This window comes from Aptenodytes patagonicus, chromosome 1 (assembly GCF_965638725.1).
Source record: "Aptenodytes patagonicus chromosome 1, bAptPat1.pri.cur, whole genome shotgun sequence".
In the NCBI taxonomy this organism is placed as follows: domain Eukaryota; kingdom Metazoa; phylum Chordata; class Aves; order Sphenisciformes; family Spheniscidae; genus Aptenodytes; species Aptenodytes patagonicus.
This window is the reverse complement of record NC_134949.1, coordinates 221,530,218-221,552,775: the sequence shown is the minus strand read 5'-3', so window position 1 is coordinate 221,552,775 and position 22,558 is coordinate 221,530,218.

Here is a 22,558-nt window from a genome sequence, read left to right as displayed (position 1 = left end):
AAACAGCATTTTTGATGTAGGCAAAAAGAGAGAGAATAAAACAAACCTTTCATCTTCTTCCATAAAAGCCACATTAAAACTTCTTTTTCATGTCCTTTTTCTTTTTTCCTCTCTGCAGTCCCTGGAGAATCAGCACAGTGTTTTCTTCATAAACAGTTCTCAACACAGACTGGAAAATGTCACTGTTAACAATGAATTATCCCAGATGTACAGAGAGCACTGTGGTCATCAATAGTTCTTTCTGTAAGCCCTCAAGGCTCTGAACCACTGATAAAAAGGAAAGCAAGGGGAGAAAAGGATTATACAGTAAATAAATTTGACTAGTATTAAGAATTTAACATGCTGGCTGGCACAATCAACTGACTAACGCAATGCATCAGACATGGAATGGTCTGCCATACAGTTCACTCGCACGCTACTGTATACCTCTGTCAGCAGCTAACATTTGCAAAAAACACTAAATTATAGGTGACAGTATCTAATAGATTTGTCAGCCTGAACAGTTTTGCTTTCAAGCTAAAGGTAGAAAATTCAGTTCATTTTAGAACGGCAAACACTTCAGTTTTGAAGTTTCTAGCATTTCCACTTAATTATTAACAAGCATTTTTACCAGCTTAAGAAACTGGAAAATTGAGAAAATATTATTAATATAAATGTGTGTGTTTGAGATATATTATTGCAAACCTCAGCTGAAACTGCTAGAGGAGTCAAATAGCATTTTTAAGTTTAAAGGCTATACTTCATAACTATCTTTTCCCCTAAACCATTTACTTGCTTAAACACAGACCATCAAAACACTTAAAATAGCCAAAATGGCAGCTCTGAACTAATACAAACCAAGCAACACTTTGCTTGTTATAGTATTTTGTTCCAGAAGGCATTAGGGAATTTCATAATTCTGTTAATTAATAATGTGTCACAGTGTCTCACCAGTGAGTGTGAAAGGGCTCTGTAAAGGAATAAATATTACAATTCCCTTTCTACAGATGGGGAAACTGAGTCAAAGTGACTTGCCAGGGAGTTACTTGGTCAATAAGCAGATCCAGAAAAAGGAAACAAACCCCTGAATTGCAGTCCAGGAAATGACTATAAATATCACAAAGATGACTGGCTGAGGCTTTGTAATATTGGCAGTTCTTTTAAAAGAAAACATTCAATTCAGACATGAAAATGATTGCATCACAGAGGAATAAGAACGTGAAGTGCAGTATGAGGTCCGTTTAGCTCCATCAGGGACTCTTTCCCCACAACAAATATGAAGTGAAAACAAAGTTGGACTTAATGGGTAAATAAAAATAGAATGGCTGCAGAATTTTAGGAATAAAGAAAAAATACAGAAAAATATACAAAATAAACAAGTAAAAACTGTCTGTAAGTACAGTTTCAATAAGAGATTAAACCAGGAAACAGTTGATTCAATGAATACCGTGCAATGAATCTATCACTACAAGGGAGAAATATCTGATGCCTTTCTTGCATCAGTCTTCTGTTAAAAAGTTAAATGTGGTCAGACATATAACACGAGCAGGAAGGAAGAATAAATTTAATATCTTAGAAACATAGGTATTCTCAGATGTGCTGGACCCAATGATCTCCTCTCTTTAGTATTCAGAGAACCACTCCGAGATCTCATAGAAAATGAGCAAAATTCTGGAAGACTGAAAAAAGAAAAATTAAGTGACCATCTTCAAAGTGGGAGAAAAGGAGGAGTAGGGGAACTTTAAGTCCCAGGAAAGTACCATCATAAATAAACTATTTGTAAAAACTTAAACGAGAACAGGGAGACAAATTACAACCAACATGACTTTCTCAAGAATTAATCATGTCAAATAAATTGAATTTCCTTCCCTGGCAGGGCAACAGGCTTTACAGACAGGGAAAAAGCAACAGATAACCTATATCTCAACTCTAGCCTGGCTTTCATGCTGTTTGATAGATACGCTGTTCTCAGAAGGAAGCTTAGGAAAGGCCTGTAGCTTGGGTATAAAGGTGGCTGGAAAATTATATTCAAAGAGTAGCTATCAAGGGTTTGCCTTTAAAGTGGAACAATGCATAAGTTGGAGTTCCCAAGGAGTTTGTCTTTAGCCTAATACTCTTACACATTTGCTTGAAGGAATGCAGACTGTGTTTATTAAATACACAAATGATACTAAGCTGCAAACACATTGCAAGGCAGGATTACAATTCCAAGGGGAGAAATTGTTTGGAGAAGAAAGAAAAAAAAAAAAGCCCTGATGCAATTTAATAAGAACAATCAGAGGGCATAATTATAACCAATCAAATAAAAAACATATTAGAGAAAAGATGGCGTAGGTAACAAGTAACCCAGGAAAAGATTTGGGGTTCTGGTGGATCACCACCAGCTGTATACATGTGAATGATGTACTGAAATATCTACACGCTCATGTGTGCTATACAACATACATGAGTCAACCCTTCCACTGCACTCACTGCTGGTAATTTCACTCTAATGAAACACTGTGTTCAGTTCTGAATATTGACCATCAGGAGAAGTATGGGTGAATTAGGGACTGCTAAGAGGAAAGCACGGAGTTATCAGTGGTCTGGAAGTCATGATCTACAAGGAAATATTGAAGGAATAGTGATTTTTAGTCTAGAATAGAGAAGACTGACAGATGACATCATAGCTGTCCTCAAAGCCTCAAAGTCCTGCATAGGGACAGGGAGTCACCTATCCATTTCAGATAGGACAGAAATTACGGTGTTAAACTGAAACCAGGAAAAAATAAGGGTAGACACTACAATAGGTCAGTGAGTATAGTGGAGTACTGGAGCAGATTTCTTGGCAGCTTTTGGAATCCCAACCATCAGCCCATTTTAAGAATAAATTACACAAACAGCCCTCAGAATGACATAGGAATAGCTGATCACACCTTGCGGCAGAGGGATGGACTGGTGATTTCATGAGATTCTTTTAAAGGGCAATTTTTCTGTGACTCTGACAAGGGGAAGGACTTTTTGAGGAAGAAGCTTCCAAAGGCACCTGACTTTAATAGGAATTTTTTAAGAATCCAGTTCAGGATGTAAAAAATGTGGTTCTGAATTTCTTTTCTTCATCTAGTAAAACAAAGAGTTTGCTACATGTATCACCACCAATAACTACAAAGGAAAAGCTTTGCAGAATATTCTTCAAATATTCAGAACACGAGAGTAATTGTTTCCAGCATAGTTCTGCAACTACTGGGATGGATACTGAATATCTGACTGTTCATTTTTCTTCCCGAAGAGTGCTGGTGTACCCTTGAAAGTGCATCCTTGTTGAGCCTAGACATGTTGCACTTGTATTTGCAACATTGAAAGTTCCCTTGGAATTACGCTGCTGCATTTCACTATGATAATCCTGCTTGTGATAACAAAAGATATTTTGGCTCCTGGGGCAAGATCTCCACATGAAGTCTCCCCCAGATATTAGCCTTCATGAATTTTGCTGTGACAAAAGGTTAATGGCTCCTGAGACCTGTGGAATTCAAATCCATTGGAAAATATAAAGTCTGGAAGTCTGGAGCTAATGTTGCTCATGTATTTCTCCCCTTCTTTGCTCCCACTTGAGACTTTACATCTCAAACAAGGATCTTGCTGTTCTGCTGTCATTGTGCCTTAATTTAGTCAGTCACAATAATATCCTTTCATTTCATGCCTCTCTATTTTCAGCTGCCTACATAATTTCTGAGTTTATTTGCAATAGGAGAAGACTGTAAATTTAAAAGCTCTCCATTCCTGGGGTGTCTTGGACTGCTCTGACTACACAAAGAGGCTGAGTGCCCTCAGTTCCCAGGGAGAGCCAACAGCAATCAACCACATGGAGATATTTTTATTATCATTCTCTCCAAATATCTGTGTATGAGTATCATACAGCACAGATGTAGGTCTATAAATAAATATTCCTGGCTGAAAACCTCTCCCATTGATAACATGTATGGTTTATGTTTGAGGATTTTTTCTCCCCTTCTTTTTCCCTTAAAGTAGAACTGAAGAGTGAGATACAGTGCCAGGAATGGAGATTGTGCCAAATCATTTCCCATGCTAGAGCATATGCTTAAACTGAGAAGAAATACCACAGTATGCTGCACCTTCATTAACACTTTCAACCTGATTTGACAATATTCTGCTGCCATACACATAAGGACTATACAACCAAGATGGCTGGAGAAAAGTCTGACTAATTTAGGACGGCTGGTGGTGTAAGCAATGTTGGAGGTCAACTTCCTGCACACTTTGAACCAGCATCCTACATGTCAAAGCTTGAGTCATATGTTTACCTAGGTAACCCTGCAGGCAAGAGGAAGAAATGCAGAGATAGAAACCATAGGAAAGATGAAAACATAATATTAGTAACTGTTGTGACAGAGCTGTCTGCTGCAGGAATGCTATGTGACATATGAATGAATGAATGAATGAACGAATGAACGAATGAATGAATGAACGAATGAATGAACAGGAGATACAGTGAAAGACTTCCATGTTTTGTCTTCTCCTGTTGTCTCTTTGTGCTGTCTGTCTGAGACCAGACCTTTTTTTACTGCATTTGGTGATGTAATTTCTTCAAAAAAAAATCAAATGGGGCTGCACTTAAGTGTCCAGCCATCCCTGAAAGACTAGCTGGGGGAATCTGGAGCCAATGGCCAACCACACAGGAGACAGAAAGCCTTCAGGTGTCTGTGAAGGTGAGTTCAGTGAAAGACTTCTGTGGGATTCATTCTATCATTGTAGACAGATAAAATCGATCAGATGGTTTGGACTCAGAAAATGCCTATTTCTCTTTGTTGACTGTAAGGCAGACAGAGGACATAAGGTCCATAGCTCAGGTGAAAGTACCTTACAGACCTCTTCCTTTGAATACCAGCTGGAGGGCATAGAAATGCTTGTGTAGCTGGGTTTGTTGTAGGGTGGAGGTGGAGGATTATAAACTGCTTTAAGTTATGCAGGAAAAAAAAAGAGTATGATTTGGTGGTGAGTTCAAAACTCTATTATAGGAAAGAAGAAACACAATCTATATGTAAAGCCAAGAATTTATTGTTGCTATAATTGAAATTTTAACAGGCTAATCAACGAGTTATTATTAGTCTATATCTATTATTTTTTTAAAAAGAAACTAAAGAATACCACCATACAGAAAAGGTCTCTTTAGTTTATTACTAACTAAAGGTTAGTAATAAAACACTTAAGACTGTTATACACCTAGTCCCTATCTTCTACCCTTTTTCCCAGTATTATGTTCACCTTTCCACTGCCATCCAGGCCCTGGAGTTCATGGCTTCCATCTGGTTGGGGGAGGGGGAAAGGGTGTACCACAAGTTGACAGCATCCCAAGTCCTTCACTGGGAAGAGTATGATGCTAATGGTGGTGGCTTCTTCTTCTTGCTTGGGATCTGCTTGGGGTGGTTTTACACTTGCTAACACACTTTTACACCTTGCTTTTTTCTTCATTGGTTTGCATATTCATGTTACGTGCAAATTTAATACATAAATGCTGTTTTACGGATGTTGCATACTTGTTCTTTGTTCTCTTTGTTATGCCTAAATCCAGTTTTGTCCAGCTCCTGATCTGAATTTCTTCAGCTGATCATGGCTGAGCTGTTTACAGCCTTGGGGTTTCCACTGCCTGCCTATACCTCACATAGCTAAACCAAGTTAAAACAAAGCTGCAGTCAGGTCAGGACAAGTTCAGACAGACCAAGCCTGACAAGCTTCAGTCCTGCGGCCTTGTAAACTGAGTGCAAAGCCTGTGATCTATTACTAGCAAGGGCAAAACCATATTACTTGGCTGCAGGGCTACCTTCTCTAAACATACTTTTTTTTTCAAAGAAGTCCTACATACTGTTTAAGCCAACTTGATGACAATCTGTATGATCTGTATTAACTATGCTCATATTAAAAGGCTCCCACTTTTCATATTGTACATGTTCTAAATGCATCATCTGCTCTCACATTTAAGCAGTTCGTGTTCCTTCCAAATGAGCTATAGCATGAATTACCCATTATTGAGAATATACATCTAGAGATCCAGTTTTATAGTCAACCAGTCTAGTAGGAGCTGACAGTAACGACCTTGGTATTCTCTGCACAACCTGCAGAATCAGTCTTAGCATGCAAATAAATACTGTAAATTAACAAGGTCAACTTCTACTTTTCTGGCAAGGCGAAGGAAGGAGGGATCTTAGGAAATGAGTGGCAGCATGAACACACTGACACACAAACCAGTGAGCAGGAAGCTGTCTGTGTGGTAGTTACTGATGGATAGTTTCCCTCATCGCAATAATAGACATGCTTAAAAGCATAGACATGCATTCAGGGAAGGCTGAGTCCCTAATCTTGAGACTTTCTCACTAATCTGATACTATTTCTAGTATCAGATCCCTAGAGAAAGTAAAACCACCACCAAACCAAGATCAGTTTGGGTCAACTAGTTATCTACTGGCTTAATTTAGACTATAGGACTCCTCCATTTGGCCTGCCACATTTCCCCAGAGGTAGGTAGTTGAGCACTCAAGTGCTCCAGTCAGTGTCTGCTGACAAGTTGACCAATAAGATGGACTGTGAAGACCCCAGAATCCAGCCCCAGAAAACTTTTGCACTTCTTACTATGTTGAGGTTACAGGGTTTGTTTTAAAAAGCATACATATAAAAAAAATTTTACCAACTCTTCCTTGATCACGTACATCAATATGATCACTACAAATTTAAATTTGCAGCATCTGTTTTGGACCAGGCACTGCCAGATAACAAACAGCACACTGGTGAGTCTAATAGTCTGCATACTTGTCAGAAGATGCTATGTCTTCCTCATAGCTTCCTCCATAATTGCAGAACCACAAGCTTTTAAAAGCTATATGGGAAGGACAATTAGATTATCTAAAGTCCTCCTGCTACTCTTGGAATTGTTCCCTGGCATATGATTTCTTTTCCTTTTTTTGGTCCCATTTGTAATGGGTTGAAACATTCATTATGTCTGTTCCTTGTCTTGAGGGATGTCTAGTCTAACAGATAAATAACCTTTCAGGTTAACTCTTCTGCTACCTGTTGCCTACATACTTTCTCTTATTTTTCTCAGGCTCCTTGTTATATACGTCAGTCTCCCATGCCACGTTATTAAACTGCTAAATGGTAAATTTTTATTCATGTAAATATACATAAATGTGATGCCCTTCTTCTTTTATTCATTGCTCACAGCAGAATGACTTTTTTGGTTGTTACTGTAATCTGCACAACTTCACTGCTCACTTAATTCACTTGCTTAAAAACTACTCATGTTTTGGTAATGTTAACTTTTTTGCTCACGGTAACAGTGAGGAGCTTAATAACAAGCTTTAATCCTTTGAAGTCATACCTTCTAGAGTCTTTATCATTGCTACTGTTCTTTGGGTACCCTCTACTTTATCTATATCTGTTTTATAATGGGAAGCTCAGAAATAACTAGCATTCCAGCCATAACCTAAAGAAGACCAACCCAATAGAAAGACTCTCCCCAAATTCTGGAAATACTGAATTAGCTCATCCACCTGAATGAATTACATTCCCTCATTCCATGAAGAGTTATGAAAGCCATATTCATACTGTTCACTCCAGCTGCCTAACTTAGGTGTTGTGCCCTGTATGATGTCTGCTGTCAAGGCAGCAGTCTCCCTAGAGTCCAGTACCACCAGATTCTGGGTCCCCGCACAAAGCGTAGAGAGAAATTTCCACAAAAACTGAGCAAAGTGCAAGTTGGGTGCTCTTAATCTAGAAGCTTAGAATAGCAGCTTATAGAAGGCACCTCTGGAGGTCATCTAGTTCACCCCCCTTGCTCAAGAAAGGTCAGCTAAAGCAGGTTGCTCATGGCCATGTCCAGTCAGGTTTTATATACCTCCAAGGACAGAGACTCTACAACCTTTCTGGGCAGCCTGTTCCAGTATTCAAACACCCTCACAATATTTTTTTCTTTTTCTTATGTTTAAATATGTCCACCTGAGCTTTTCCAAATCTATTTCAAATAGCCAACTCATGTATAATGTACTGCACTATATCACCATTTCAGCATTTAGCATTGCTGCCTTCTGATATTCATTCTATCCCAAAAAAACAACTGCTTTCACTCATGCAATGGAATGTCTTCTTAGAAATTCATGTTCTCATTTCAAAGCCTTCCTAATGTGCCTTCTGATTAAACTGTCAACTAGCTGGAATTTGCTTCTTGGTTTGGTATACGAACCTTCGAGAAATACGACCATTGCTGTTCAGTGAGACATATTGGTATGAACTTTTGAACATCACTTGGAACAAAAAAAAAAAAAAAAAGAGAGATACTGAGTCAAAGTCTCAAAGCAGAAACAAATTCTGTCTAGGATATCACACCAGGACTGCCATAATGCTGGGGATTTATCAAACTTGTGTCCAGCTGCTGAATTTTGGATATTTTGCAAGAGGAACTACAGCTGTCACTAGGTTTTTCAGGATCCATCCTGTGAGAACAGTTGCTACAGCAGTATTTTGGAATCAGATGAAGAATGCCTTAATTTATTCATCTTTTTTCAGGGAACAGAGAATTGTAGGTTCCTATGCTTGAGATCAAGAACTGTGGTCAGACTATGTACGGAGAAAACATTCCAGTTCAAGAGCACAGAAGAAGAAATGTAGGAAAACAAAAATTTTGAGCTGAAACACATGAGAAGAAGCTGTCTCCCTGGCTGGAAAATGAGATGAGTCAAATCCATGAGGCAGTTAAACTACTGGATAGCAAAAGAAAAAAAAAAAAAAAAAAGTAGTTTGACAGATTTTTAAAGGCTTGGAGGTTTATACAACTTCTTGTCATCATTGGCAGTCTCCTGCCATCAGTACAAATGTACTTGGCCTTATTTCTTTAAGTCAACAAAGCACCAGAACTCACAAAGGTTAATGCAATTTCTATTCCTGAGCAAAATTTATAATGCAGTATTGTGGAGGTAGACTGACAAAATGAAGAAGTGGTTGTGATTTTGCAGTGACTGACAAGCTGGAGAATTAAATAATTTGACAATTTTATGTGTTATATAAATATACAGAAAAGCATTTATGCTAGCTTTAGGCTATAATTGGCATACTGAATGAGCATCTCCCTTGTATCGTTTTGAACCTATAAACTCAAAACCTGACTATTCTGATTAGGAACTATTTTAGCTGTACTTTGATCAGGAATGTATGGGTGTAGCAGACCACAGACACAAATTCACCAGTTCATGGGCTTAAACTGATTTTCAGAGCAATAAATCTAAACCATAGGCTGTTTGTCACCACAGTGTTGGTGTGGGGTTTTTTGTAAAGGGGGAGAAACTCAGAAATCAGCAGAATGCATCACAAGTGACATGAATTGTTCTAGCAGCCTATTTCTTGATTTCTCCTTTCCCAAACCCTGTCATTTCCCCAATTTCTGCAGCTTATCATCCTTCCTTCAGCAGGTGACCAGAAAGAATCTGTCCTATGATCAGTATGCAGGCATCCCTATCTTTCAATATGTATTTCTTACCTTATATGAGGGAAATGTGTGTGTAAGGGAATCAAATTATGGGGAATCCTAGCACAGCCTGTCATAAGACTATCCATCCGTCCATCATGTAGAGGGGGATGCCTGTCTTGCGGTCATGGGACCGATACAACTCCAGTAGCATACCAAGGCTGATGGATCTTGTCACCAAATTGTATGTGTTCTCCTCATGTAAGTGAATGTAATCCCAGCACATAGTAGTAGCTGCTCACAGCTTCCTAAACTGAAAGATACCTTCCCAGTCATGCGATGGAGAAAGAATTTAAGTATGTGGTCTTCAAGAGCCTCTGAAAAGCTTTTGTTACCTAGCCAGGTTGCCTAGCACAGAATTAATAATATCTTTAATAACAACATTTGAAATACCTTCCTCAAGCCACATTAAAATAATTCTTATACAGTATTTCTGTTGCTGTGACACATATAACTGAAGTTCTTCAGAATGCTATATGCTACAATCACAATCTTTACAGGTTCTTTATGTCTTTACTAGAATTGTGGGAATTTAAAGAATCCTTTCTTATGGCTTTGGATTGGTGATGTTACATCTGTTTATTAGCATAACAATACTTTTCCTTACAAAGCCACTAGCTCTACTAAAGAGGCACCTTTCATAATTATTAAAATAATCAGTGGCAATAGTACTCTCAAGAAAAACAGGAAATTATAGTATTATTTATAGTAGTGCTCTAAACACTCTTGTTAAACCTCCTTTTTGCAGCAGTTCCGTGCAAAGATCTTTATTTTGAAGGGCTTTTGTTTCTCCCAACTTTCAGATTGTCAGACTACGCTGAGATTCTTTTTCTTTGTGCTTGCCTGAATCGGCTTACCTTCAGCTGAGGAAAGCACTATCTTTCTTTTTATCTCTGGATTGTTTTTCTGGATTTTTCTCTTCTGGCTTTGAGAACACCTTATTATTATTCACATTCCTTGGCAACGTCCCTACAAGCCACAAGCCCATATTTTTGTAGGCACCTTACAAATCACACAGAGGGGTGGTGCTTTCCAAAATTAACATACACTCTAGGTGGCTTTAACAGAAAGAGCCTGTTTTTCTCCCCACTTTATACATAGGGAACTGGGACAAAGAGGCAGTAAAACCTGAGTATAATCTTAAAAGACATTTAGACATCTCTATCCCATTTAAAATAAGTTTTGTGCCTAAGGAAGCATGCACAAACTCCTTGATCAAGTAACAGAAGCTTAGTATTAAACCAGATTTTATCAATCATTCCACAACTTATTCTTTACCTATAGATCCTGAGCTATTGACATTACCAGGGTCCACACAGGCCAGCAGACTGGTTATAGGATCAAATTAAAACTTATTTCAATAACTACTGGCTTGGAAACACCCTCACATAAAACTACCTCCCACAGCTCTTTAGAGATTCTTAGTGTCATCCAGCAGTCTAGAGAGTCATCCAGTGGTCTAGAGATCACCTGTAGGTTGTCTGTACCATCCCAATAAAATGAAGCAGTTAGAAATCCACTTTAAAAATATAACTAACCTTTGTCTGTAGCTGTTGCACATCCCTGGAACAGCACAAGTAACCAGACCATGCTAGCAGTCCTGGTCCTTAACGCTTAGAACACCAAAAGCCAAATTTTCTTACAGGCTTTTCACATCAGCTGTTTCTTATGTTATCTGCAAAGGACTAACTCCTCAAGATCTATCTCAGTTGTTACAGACTTGGAAACCTACCTAGGATCTGATGATTTCAGCAGTAAGCAGAACCTTAACTTCTGTTGAGGATCTGAGTGTACAGCTGAGGATGTGTGTTCTTCCATCCAGGACTGAAAGCAAGTGCCTTTCAAGAATGGCATCCATGGAGACAGTAAGCCAGAGCACCCTGAAAGCCTGGATACAGAAACTGTCCCATTCATTCTAAATCTGCTCACGTGGAATTTGACTGGGTGATGAACTGAGCAACAGGACCAGCAAAAAGCTAAAGAAATTAGTTTAGCCAGTGCCATCCTAAGGCATGAGCTCCTAACTGCCCTGATTCTGGATGCCTATGTTGGAAAGGGGTCACCACGTAGTAAGGCTGATAGTGGACTCTTTTGATTTACTTGCTATTTTGCAGCAGATTAGACTAATTGTGCAGCTAGTGTTGTCTGATGGCGAATAAGGCCTTAAAATGGCTCAGCCAAACAAAGTAGTAAGTGCTCACCTAGGCTCCCTTGCCCACAAAAGGTCAGTTCATAGTTTATAGTCTTGAACGACAAAATTTTTCAAGAGTGCAATAGTTTTGAGAGAAGTCTTGAAAATTCTCACCTGTAATTATTTTGCATGGTCTAGTACTTCTTCGTAAGGGAATATTTATAAATATTTAGGCAAGTTTTCAGTCATCATCTTGCAGCCCTGTGGAAACCTTTCTCCCTGCATTCTTGGCCAGGCTGTAGTCAGGGTGTTTCAGAAAGGTTGACTGCATTTTCATTGGCCCAAAAACCAAACAGGGATATTTCTGAAATTATTTGGACCCAAACAAAAGAAAAGTTGAGGAGTCAGAGGTCTGATGTGGACAGTGCTGATGGAAACACAGAACGAATGTTATGGCTGTATCTTTTCCTGGAAATAGAGAGAAGCCCAAACTAAGTAATAAAATCATTGTTCTGCAACCAAAAAAAAAAAAAAAGAGTGAACAATTTTTTGTCAAATGCTGGATGAAACTCTCAAAGGAATGCCAGGGATTTAGAAGATTAAAAAAATTTGAAATTCTCTAAACACTGGCAAATACTCCAAAGTTTCCAGATTGTTCAGTGCATAAGCAATACATTGATTGCCTGGATGGGTGCAAATACTTTATCACTCCTTTGTAATAGATCCTGCTCAACTGAGCTGATAAAATCAGTCAATTAATCTGATTAATTAGCCCTTCTTTTTTGTTGGTCAATGATTCCTGAACATATTTTTATTTCTTATTTCGTTAGTTTAAACTCTTCTTCACAAATAGCTCCCTGGCTCTACACTTCATTTACTCTGGGTAAAATCGACAGTTCTCCAGCCCAAGATCTGACCACCAGTCAAACTCCAGCAAAGCCAGGATTCTTGTGCTGTACAGCCAGTTATTCAACTCACACAGGGGTTTTTCTGGCTTTTCTCTGCTCCACACCATTTGGTTATAATTTTCAGCAAAGGATAACAAGTGTAAGATATTCCATTTTCATCAATGCCCAAATTCATATACAAACATGAGTATACACAGCAACAGCAGCTATTCACCAAATGGATAAACAAGAACACATTTGCAATCATTTTTGTGAGCAGTGGGAGGAAAAATGCTCAGTAAACATAACCAAAACAAGAATAAGTTCAGAATTCAAATTAACAATATATATCACTATCAAGTATTCACACATCCTTTATTAAATTTATCTGGAAGAATACTAATTGCTAATGAGTTATTTGAGACCACATGCATGCACCCTGTAAAACCCCCAATAAAGAATTGTCATTATATTTTGCCCACAACTAATAGTCATTCCTTTTTTAATATATCTCATAATTTTGAAAGTCTGGAGTAGTACTATTAATAATATTATTAATAAAATATCTTGACTATTTTAATACCATTAATAAAACATATAAAGGATTTATTAATAAGGTTTTTGAAAGTCCACACACATCCATTAAGAGTCACCAATGACAATGTACGATTCTATTACAGCCTGTTCAGCTCTAACAGATAATCTCTTTTTCAAGTAACTTGTAATTCAGAAATTTCGATTGAAATTTCAATAGAATGAATTATTTACCTGATATTTGAAATTACATGGCAGTTAGCAATATATTAGCAATTACTGGGTCTGTGAAATATCATGGCTGATACTTAATGGCAACCAAGTGTTTCTAATTCTCTTTATGTGTTATTTCCTTCTATTATTTTCTAATAAAGCTAACCTGCCATCACATCTGTAACAGAGCTAGGCCCTTTTCTATTATCCAGACGGAGCTAGGAGGACCTCAAAACTTTATCCTCAACTCTCTATTAACTAAAATATTTTACCAAGGCGGTAAGGAACAAGTTCAGAGCCATGAGGCATTAGGTCACTGACAGCTATTTTGAATATATTTTGAAGAATAGTGAGTAAATATATGTTCTTCCCAGTACTGAAAGGGGTCATTAACTAACATTTAGATGCATTGTTTTTCTAACATCATTTGCCAGAAGCACTTTGCAGCACTTTATAGCGAGATAAGGTAAAAATATAAACCAAAAATATCTCTCCTGAATATTACTCACAGCTAAATTTGGGACACAGTCTGTCATGTGCATTGTAAAGATACTAAGGCATTTCAAAAGCCTCATTAACCACAAAGGCCTTTATATTCACATTGGCCACAGAAAAAAACCCTGTTAAGATTTCCTTCAGCTCAGAGCTTCATCTGCCACAGAGGGCCTAAAATTGGTATTTCCTTCCAGGAAGTGATCTCAAGACAAAGGCAGTTCATGGGTAGTAGTCCTTCACGGAGACTTCTACAACTGCATTATTAACCTAAGATCTTGACTTACAGTCTGTTCTCCTCTACAATCTCTACAGAAAAACCTGGCTTCTTGCTTGAAGCCACAAGTTTGATCATATAATCCAACCCAGACCTGAACTCTGCTGTAATCATAGAATCATAGAATAGTTTGGGTTGGAAGGGACCTCTAAAGGCCATCTAGTCCAACCCCACGGCCGTGGGCAGGGACATCTTCAACTAGATCGGGTTGCTCAGAGCCCCCTCCAACCTGACCTGGAACGTTTCCATGGATGGGGCATCCACCACCTCTCTGGGCAACCTGGGCCAGTGTTTCACCACCCTCAGCGTAAAAACTTCCTTCCTTATACCTAGTCTAAATCTACCCCCCTTTAGTTTAAAGGCATTCCCCCTTGTCCTGTGTCAACAGTTTATAAATTGTCCACTTTGGAATGAGGAGGTAAGCAAAAATCGCTGAATACAGATAGATCTCTAGTTCCTTCTCACAGTTCCTCTTTAGAAGTGAGAAATGTTGAGATACCTGAGGAAGAAAGGATCCTAACATCGCCTATCACAACAAACTGCTGGACATGCATCTATGTTCACACACACAGATACGCACGAACACTCTGGAGAAGGCGGATACAATGCAGATATTGTAAGGTAGCAGCAGATTTCTTGTGAGAATGTTTGCCCAAGGACAAGGCAAGCCTAAATGTTAAGACCTTACAATGGATCCCATTGTTAATTATGCAATATAGACACGACCTTGGCAAAGTAAGGTCTAATGGCCTCTGTCATCCCTGACTGCAATGGACATTCTTCTCTGGGGATATTATTCTGAGTCTACTTTGCTTTTTTCCCCATACACATTCTATTGAGATTGAAGGCATTTAGCTAATTCATTGTTCCAACGATTATTGATACTCCCCTCCTCCCATATACTTCACAAAATTAAAAACTCATCATACAGGTCCCCCAAACCCAACACTTAATTAAAAGAGATAATCAATTCAATACAGCTATTCTTACTGCTTAACACATCCTAACACATGTAATGGAGAAATTAAACTACAAATAAACAATTATCCACCACAAACAAGTAAGGAAAATGGTATATACATTCATTTTGTTTCTTGTAGCAGGATGACTGAACTGTTACATTATGGGAGATTTGTTTTACTTTCTACAGATTATAGGATGTGTCACTATAATACAGATGACACATTTAGCTGGCCAGCTTTACGAATTGGGATAATTGAGTTGGTTGAACAGGCCTGAAGTATACAAATAGATGACAATATTTTATCTGGATGGATTTCTGTCAGCTAATGAATTGACCTGAGAGTAGATAAAGTATAAAACCAGAGAAGTTTGGATACTCAGAATTCTTCACAATAAAGATAAGGGGTCGATGATTCCAACTCAAGGAAGTTTAATTGCAAAATTAAGTTTAATATGTTAACAGAAAAATGTTCAACAACTCCTACAGGAAAAAGGTGATCAATACCTCATTCTGGCAATTAATTAAAGGTGTTATTGACTTTTGCCAAAAATCATTCACTTGTAATGAGAAAAAAAATATGCAAAATGTATGTTTACAGAGCCAGAATCTAGATAGTATGAATAAATAGGTATGAATGAACAACTGTAAACAAAACAGATTGCAACATATTTAACTGAAGTAACCTGAGACACTTCTTGAGGGAGGTTCTTGAGGAAAGTTCTCTTGATCTGCCTCATCTCCTGAATCTGCTCATAGAAAGTCAGGATTTTTCCTTCCAGTGAATTCAGGCAGCTCTTTTTGCAGCAATTTGAACAGTCCCTTCATTCCTAGACTGCCTGCACATCTGCTATCCCAACAGGAATTAAAAACCTCAACTTCATATACTACCTTTAGAAATTATGTTTCACAGGGCCTATGCTGGGACTGGGCCTGGCAATAAACTACACGGTAGGACCATCTTCTCCAGTGAGCAATTTGTTCCCTCTTATCTCACCATCTGGCATATCCGTAGGAGTTGCCTCTGCTATAAGGTTACCATAACCTCTGCCAATGACAGATTAGAGAGCTTAGTATATGAGCTCCTTTCTTTCTTCAACAGCTGCTTAGAGGGCACGTAACCCTCCTTTTCAGGTTGAACTAAGCTGAAGCTAACTGAAGATCCTACAAACTCTTGCGTAACGTTTGGAGTGAAGAACTGGCTTCATTTTACAAAATGTCCCTGCCAAACAGATGAAGATAACGCTAACACAGAAATACCAGCACAGCACAACACATGCAGGACCTTCCATAACTGCCATACCTCAGAACTGTATGGACCAGCTAGAAAGTGGAATGAATTTAAATCACAGACATAGGAAAGGGGTCTCTGATTTGCTCCTATTCTGAAGACACTGCAATTTCAACTTTGGTTTCTGTGCTCTTCTTTCTCTTTGTCCAAGGAGGACTTCACCCAAAGCCCACAAAAGCCAACATAAAATTTTCTGTTGCTGTAAATTGGCTTTGCTTAAGAATCTAAGCAAAAACCACATCCCCGATCAAACCTCTCTGAGCACTACAAAGAGCAATTAGAATGCAGATAACACATTGCTGTTTCTAATTGTTCATTATCATAGCATTATAGATATTATGGGTGTTTTTTTCTTCTTCTCTGCTGATGTTGCTACATCAGTCAAATGTCCCTATAGCTAATTATGCAGACATATTTCAATCTGATTAAAACTCACATCAGTGTAATTGAAAAACATCAGTGGCAATGTTCTGGAGGGAGACAGTGTTCCATGTATTTTTAATAGCTGTAGTTCAGCCTTTCTTTTACCGCAGTTACCTCATATTTCCCATGATAAGGTCCTGCTTTCAGGTGATTCTGACCTTGCTGAACTTTAACTGCTAGGGCTGAGTTGTTATATGCCAGGTGACTGACTACCTGAGTCTCATTTTTCTGGAAGTGAGACAAGGGTCCAGGTGGGAAATGATATGGGATTCTGTGATGCTAAAATTAATTTTAAAACATATGCATGCAGCACTGAATTGAGGTTGTACTTGCAAACATAATTCTGACTTTGAAATGAGTGGGTTTGAGCTCCTTTAACGTAGTTCTGTGTGTATGAGTGTGTAATGTCCCACATAGCTACTAGCCTCTCATTCCTTCATTTTCTTGCCCTTTAGATGTGGGCATAGAGAGCCTTTGCCACCCGTGGTTCTCTTACATTGCTCTGCAGAAGCAACGATCTCAAGGGCAGACAGTCCTCTGCTTGAACACTGCCCTGTGTAGCTGTTTCTGATGGGACGATCTGCAGGGCTCACCTCCTCCTCTTGAACCAGTGGGTCTTGGATTAAAGGAGGATTTTGACATCTGGTAAGAGAAAGGCCAGCCAACCTCACTTTACAGAGCTGTCTGTGACAGAAACTCCTTTAAAGATTCCTTTTACAGAGCTGCTTCCTAAAGCTTTAAATGTTCAACTGAGTGTTGATAGTCTTATCTCCCATAGTTAATATGAATGACTGTCCCGTTTAATCAACCAAGCATTTATCACTGAAGATGTCTTGAATTAAGGAGAAATGGCTGATAAATGACCCTGCCTGTCTTTGTCTGTGTTAGTATCATTTGAAAAGGAAGGGGGGTTATTCTCTGTATTTTAAAATTAATTGACAGGTTTGCTGCTATTGATTTAGTTAGTCATGATGTCACAAAGGCATTTGTCAATACCATTGCCAGTGAAGGTTCATGGAATATAATTAAAACATGGCTATGAAGACACAGCCTGCAGATGCTTACAGAGCCTTTAGGGGATGTCAAAGGGGAGGAGCAAGAAAGTTCTCATTGCTGATGGTAATGTGTGACTTGCTTATGAAAACGAAGAATCAGGGCTTATTGCAATGTTTAATAAGTCTGGGAGGCATCTCACTTCTTTACTGCTCAAAAGAGGGCCCCAGAATGGCAAGCAAGAGGTATAAGAATATTTTCCAAGAAGGAAAAAATCACCAACATCTCTGAGACTCTGGCTATAATACCCCCATTCACTTCCTGTCACATGTGTCACTTACTTTTGATCTAATCTGTATAATCATTGCCTTTATCCCCCTCTTTGTCACAGTGCTGTTTTGTCACTCACCAGAAGTGGCTCCATTCCAGTGTCAATTACTGTCCAGTGCAGTTACTAGCTGTCTGAGTTCTATTTGAATGAGCTGGGTAAACGTTGTCATTTGTAGTCCTTTTGATGATAGTCATTTTCTTTGCACGAGTTAAATTGTTACAGAAATGTGCCCCTTTCTGGGACTTCCAGGTTTCACCTTCCTTTTCCACTCCCCAGCTGATTCCTCCAGCAAAATTGCCCATGGTGTATCTGCCTGTTGGAAGAAACAATATGAAATTGAACGGGGTTTTTTGCCTTTTGCTGATATGCCAAGTCCTTCGAGGAATGAATAATGAGTCATAGCTGATGCCAGTCATTCATGACCATTGCCAGAAATGTAATGCAAATGTAACTGCAAAGCAGTGATATGCATACTCTTGGATGCAAAATCATGTTCAGCTTGCCCCTTCTTATATATGGTTGGAGAAAAGACCTAGTCTTCCCACAGCTGAAGGAAACCCTTGAGAAGTGGGAAAAGCTCTGCAGAAAATCATATTCAAAGCACGGTTTCTATTTCTGTATCCCATCTGTGGAAGTGGGTCAAAGAGAAGCAAAGAACATAAATCCTGTGCAATCTAAGAACCTGTGAGCAAATGTCAGAGATCCCCCAAGCTGCCAAGCTTGAGTGTAAGATCTACCTCCATGATGATTCTCTCTCTCTTTTCAGTGATATTCAGTATTTTCTCTTAAGCTTCATGATTAAGAAGACATTAAAAACTCTTAAGCAATGAAAGACAACAATCTATATAGTACAAACAGAAAGGTTTGAAAATGCGAACCATCTGCAACCTGAAAGTTCAAAACCATTGGATCAATTGAATCAACCTATCGATACTGGGTTTTTTGGTTGTTTTTTCTTTTAATTATATAATTTGTAAGCCAAACTGGGACAGTGGTCAGGGATTTGGACTGCTTCTTGCCCTTTCAGAGTAATATCCTGGTGTCCTCCAGCAATCTTAGTAGCCCACTCTGGTCCACTTTTGCCATGATCTTCTCCCAATGCTCCACCATTTCTCAAAAATTCAAATCTAACTCAGCTTTTAAATCTTTCCTCTGTCCATTCCTAGGATACCTTGACCACCTACCTTCATGAATCTAAATCTAAGCTAGCAAACAGGCAGTGCAGAGTTTTTCCTTACCCAAAAACTTCCTTACTTGGTTAAAGCAAGTTTTACCAAGGAAAAAAGCCCATTCCATTAAATGCAGTGAGGAGTTTTAAGTCTGATTAACAATGCTACATGAATCCACATTTCTGTTGTTTTTGAGAGAAAGGAAGAGTCTGTGTCATCAGCCTGACTTGTAAGTCTTTTAGCTTAACCTATTTCTAAGACTGCTCTTGTCTCAACAACCTGTATATGTAGATGACCCAACTACACCAAAGCTGTAAACAACACCCCTGAGGCTGTTTATGTACCAAGAAGCTCACTAGCCAAGTAAAGAACACCTATAAAGTGAAAGACGTATCTCCCCTTGACAACAAGGAAATCAGTGCACAGGGAGTAAATAGCTTGTCCAAGTTCAGACAAGCAAGTCTTGGGGAATGGATTCCAGTTCTGCATAGTCCCAGCCCACCCTGCCTCAGAAATTCACAGTTAAATCAGATTGGAAATGATGAAAAGAATTTTCAGGGTTTTCTGCTGGTGAGTGAAAAGTAAAATGAATCATAAACTCATAGAATAGTTTGGGTTGGAAGGGACCTCTAAAGGCCATCTAGTCCAACCCCCCTGCCACGGGCAGGGACATCTCCAACTAGATCAGGTTGCTCAGAGCCCCGTCCAGCCTGACCTGGAATGTTTCCAGGGATGGGGCATCCACCACCTCTCTGGGCAACCTGTGCCAGTGGTTCACCACCCTCAGTGTAAAAAATTTCTTCCTTCTATCTAGTCTAAATCTACCCCCCTTTAGTTTAAAGCCATTCCCCCTTGTCCTGTCGAACAGGCCCTGCTAAAAAGCTTTCCACCATCTTTCTTATAAGCCCCCTTTAAGTACTGATAGGCTGCAATAAGGTCTCCCCAAAGCCTTCTCTTCTCTAGGATGGACAACCCCAACTCTCTCAGCCTTTCTTCAGAGCAGAGGGGTTCCATCCCCCTGACCATTTTCATGGCCCTCTTCTGGACCTGCTCCAACAGGTCCGTGTCTTCCTTATGCTGAGGGCTCCAGAGCTGGACGCAGTACTCCAGGGGGGGTCTCCCCAGAGCAGAGGAGAGGGGCAGAATCACCTCCCTCAACCTGCTGCCCACGCTGCTTTGGATGCAGCCCAGGATACGCTTGGCCTTCTGAGCTGCGAGCGCACATTGCTGGCTTATGTCCAGCTTTTCATCCACCAGTACCCCCAAGTCCTTCTCGGCAGGGCTGCTCTCAATCCCTTCATCCCCCAGCCTGTATTGATACCGGGGGTTGCCCCGACCCAGGGGCAGGACCTTGCCCTTGGCCTTGTTAAACCTCATGAGGTTCACACGGGCCCACTTCTCCAGCTTGTCCAGGTCCCTCTGGATGGCATCCCATCCCTCTGGCGTGGCGACCACACCACTCAGCTTGATGTCATCTGCAAACTTGCTGAGGGTGCACTCGATCCCACTGCCTATGTCATTGATGAAGATATTAAACAGTACCGGTCCCATACAGACCCCTGCGGGATGCCACTCGTCATCAATCTCCATTTGTACATTGAGCCGTTGACCACTACCCTCTGGATGCAACCATCTAACCAATTGTTCCTCTCTCCAAAAGAGCCACTGATGTGGAATATCACAATTCCCTAAATGGCTCAGTTTCCTTGTGGAGCTGCTTGACCCTTCTGCAAAGATTGGCACCATGAGGCACAGCCGCCAGCACGGCACGCTCCATTCAGCTGGCCCAACTCAGAGAGCTGATCCATAACTGTTCATGGTGAAACATCAGCAGCAAACTCTTTTGCTGACTTTTCCCACTCAGGGACCTGCGTTATAGTTTCCAGAATCATCCCTCTAAAAGAAATTCACATCTCCTCTACCGTATAACAAAAAGAGGTAAATAAAACAGAGGACTACTTAAGCTTTCATTCTCACTGCTTCTCAATGTGGTGTCCTAACCTGATGCCCGTTTTTTGTCCCAGTCTGATATCTCTCCTTTCCCATCCCCACAGATGTGCTCATCCTGCAGATCTTTACCCTGAGATAATTTTTTCCCCAAATCCATTTGATTATCTGTATTGCCAGGGTCAGTGTTACACCTCTTACTGTACTTTTCTCCTTATTATAAACCTAGTTGATGACTGTGGAAAGCCTTATGCATTTATATGCAGATGACACTTCTGTGTTCACTGACTGATGAAGTGTCCTCTCTTCCTAATTCCCTTTCCTCTGAAATGGCAAAAGTGATCATCTGACTTAATGAGCACCTTTGCCTTCACAAGGCTTTGCCTCAGTCTTTAATAGACCAATTGATCTCTGGGTACCCAGCCCCCTGAGCTGGAAGACAGAGATGGGGAGCAGAATGAAGCCCCCATAATCCAAGGGGAAATGGTTAGTGACCTGCTACACCACTTAGACACACACAAGTCTATGGGGCTGGATGGGATCCACCCGAGAATGCTGAGGGAGCTGGCGGAAGTGCTCACCAAGACACTTGCAATCCTTTATCAGCAGTCCTGGCTAACCGGGGAGGTCCCAGTTGACTGGAAGTTAGCAAATGTGACGCCCATCTACAAGAAGGGCCAGAAGGAGGATCCAGGGAACTACAGGCCTGTCAGCCTGACCTCGGTGCTGGGGAAGGTTATGGAGCAGATCATCCTGAGTGCCATCACACGCCACATACCGGACAACCAGGGGATCAGGCCCAGTCAGCATGGGTTTATGAAAGGCAGGTCCTGCTTGACTCACCTGATCTCCTTCCATGACAAGGTGACCTGCTTAGTGGATGAGGGAAAGGCTGTGGATGTTGTCTACCTAGACTTTAGTAAAGCCTTTGACACCGTTTCCCACAGCATTGTCCTGGAGAAACTGGCTGCTCATGGCTTGCATGGGTGTACTCTTCACTGGGTGAAAAACCGGCTGGATGGCCAGGCCCAGAGAGTTGTGGTGAATGGAGTTCAATCCAGTTGGCAGCCGGTCACAGGTGGTGTTCCCCAGGGCTCAGTATTGGGGCCAGTTCTGGTTAATATCTTTATCAATGATCTGGACAAGGGGATCGAGTGCACCCTCAGTCAGTTTGCAGACAACACCAAGTTGGGTAGGAGTGTTGGTCTGCTTGAGGGTAGGAAGGCTCTGCAGAGGGACCTGGACAGGCTGGACTGATGGGCCAAGGCCAACTGTATGAGGTTCAACAAGGCCAAGTGCCGGATCCTGCACTTGGGCCACAACAAACCCATTCAACGTTACAGGCTTGGGGAAGAGTGGCTGGAAAGCTGCCCAGCAGAGAAGGACCTGGGGGTGCTGGTCGACAGCCGGCTGAACATGAGC